The sequence below is a fragment of the Oratosquilla oratoria genome, chromosome 6 (assembly GCF_046742065.1).
Source record: "Oratosquilla oratoria isolate Oo_2021 chromosome 6, ASM4674206v1, whole genome shotgun sequence".
Taxonomy (NCBI): Eukaryota; Metazoa; Arthropoda; class Malacostraca; order Stomatopoda; family Squillidae; genus Oratosquilla; species Oratosquilla oratoria.
This window is the reverse complement of record NC_134782.1, coordinates 59,118,982-59,121,674: the sequence shown is the minus strand read 5'-3', so window position 1 is coordinate 59,121,674 and position 2,693 is coordinate 59,118,982.

Sequence of the window (2,693 nt, the reverse complement as noted above, 5' to 3'; positions counted from 1 at the left end):
AGGTGCTGTAATATATTAATCACATCGCCTGTGTATATATATATATATGTATGTGTGTATATGTGTGCTCATGTGCGTATATGTATGTACCCATGTGCACACGTACTCTTGAGTGATGTGCACAGGGGAAGTTGTTCAGGAATAGTCACACGCGTGTACGCGTACATGTCACCAACAATAACCGTCGCAGCTCGGCCCAAGGGCCTTTTTGTTTGCTTGTGTTTTGATGTCCTCTTGCAACACACAACAGAATACAAAAGAAGAAAAGTCCATCAATAGACCATTTGTCCCATGACTAGACAAACTGGAAAACGATATGTATGTATTTGTTATATAATAGACATACACGTATTAATACGCTGTATATATATATATATATATATATATATATATGTGTGTGTGTGTGTGTGTGTGTGTGTGTGTGTGTGTGTGTGTGTGTGTGTGTGTGTGTGTGTGTGTGTGTGTGTGTGTGTGTGTGTACAAATTTGTAAGTTCAAAGCATTACTCATCGATCGGGCCATATATGAGCTCTGAGCTCTCATCCGGGATGGTAATAGCTGTCGATCACGAGTCCAACAGTGCAATTTGTTTAGCATTATGACACTTTATTGGCTTTATTCTGGCCGACACCGGGCGATTCCAATCAGCTGTTACTCCCGCCAAGTGTGTTGTCAACTCTGGCCCAAAATGTCACCTGCACCCAATGTACTCAGATAGCCAAAACAAATGACATTCTTAAATGCTGTGGTTGTTTACAAATATTCGTATGTTGCTATAAAGTACATACATACATACATACATACATACATACATACATACATACATACATACATATACCGACGGCTTTCCCCCTTACAAGGGAGGCAGCCTAAAACAAAAGCATAAAATCCACTCCGACCCATTCCATCCCAACATAATCCACTCCCATTTACCACCCCTCCCTCCCTCCTTCTTATCTTGGCTCCTCCTAGATGACGGGTCATCCCTACATCTTACCCACAGCTCTGAGTCAGAGGCAATTTAGCAAGACACAGCATATCCACAGCAAGGCGACCCTCCCCTTCTCCGGCCCCTCATGCAGAAAAAGAGAAGAGTGGGAGAAATCCCCCCAGGCTGGGTCAAAATATTTTTCACACATACTCCCTCACTCCCCCCCATCCCCCATTCACTCCCTTCTATGCATCACAGCAACATCCATATACAACCATTCTCCCTTTCCTCCTCAACAGACATTCCCCTCTTTCCCAACGCCCCTTTTACCCAATACATCCATCTCATTCTTGATCATCCCCTCATGTTCACTCCTTCCACATCTGCCTTCCACACATCTTTTACTAATCTTTCTTTACTCATTCCTTCCATGTGTCAAAATCACCCTAATACTCTTTCATCAACCCTATCTCCCAACACCCTTTCCACCCCTGTTCTCCTCTTCACCTCCTCATTTCTCACTCTATCTAGCCTAGTAACCCCTATCATACATCTCAGGCATTTCATCTCTAACACATTCAAACTTCTCTCTTCTTCTCTTATGTTCCATGTTTCTCCAATCTCCTCTTGGCATCCATTCCCAAGTGTCTATTTCTCATTACACTTTTTAATCCCCCAAGGCATTCATTTGTTTCTTTTAATCTACATTCTACCTCCATTTCCACTCCTCCCTCTCCTGCCATATTTGTATCCAAGTACCTAAACCTAGTCACTTCCTCCAGTCTCTCTCTCCCTTAATACTCACTTCTAATTTGCTGCCATATTCTCCCCTTGTATATCTTATCACCTTACTTTTACCCACATTCGTCTTCAACTTCCTTCTTTCGCACACCTTCCCAAACCAAGTCACTAACTTCCTTAATCCATCCTCTGATTCTATCACAAATGCAGTGTCGTCAGCAAACAACAACTGGCTTATCTCCTACTTTTCTCCATTTTCTTTAACTATCTCCAATCCCCGACCCAATACCCTTGCCTTTACCTCTCGCACCACCCCATGCATTTATAAAGCCAAGGCGACATAACACATCCCTGACGAAGTCCCACCTCAAACCACTCATTCTCTACATTTCTAATTTTACCACAGGCTCTAATACTCTCATAGGGATAATAATGATAATAATAATGATAATAATAATAATATTACTAATAACAATAATAATAATATTACTTCTACTACTACTACTACTACTACTACTACTACTACTACTACTACTACTACTACTAATAATAATAATAATAATAATAATAATAATAATAATAATAATAATAATGATAATAATAATAATGATAATAATGATAATAATAATAATGATAATAATGATAATAATAATAATGATAATAATGATAATAATAATAATGATAATAATGATAATAATAATAATAATAATAATAATAATAATAATAATAATAATAATAATAATAATAATAATAATAATAATAATAATAATAATAATAATAATAATAATAATAATAATGATAATAATAATGATGATAATAATAATGATGATAATAATAATGATGATAATAATAATGATGATAATAATAATGATAATAATAATAATTATAATAATAATAATTATAATAATAATAATGATAATAATAATAATGATAATAATAATAATGATAATAATAATAATGATAATGATAATAATGATAATAATAATAATAATAATAATGATAATAATAATGATAATTGTAAT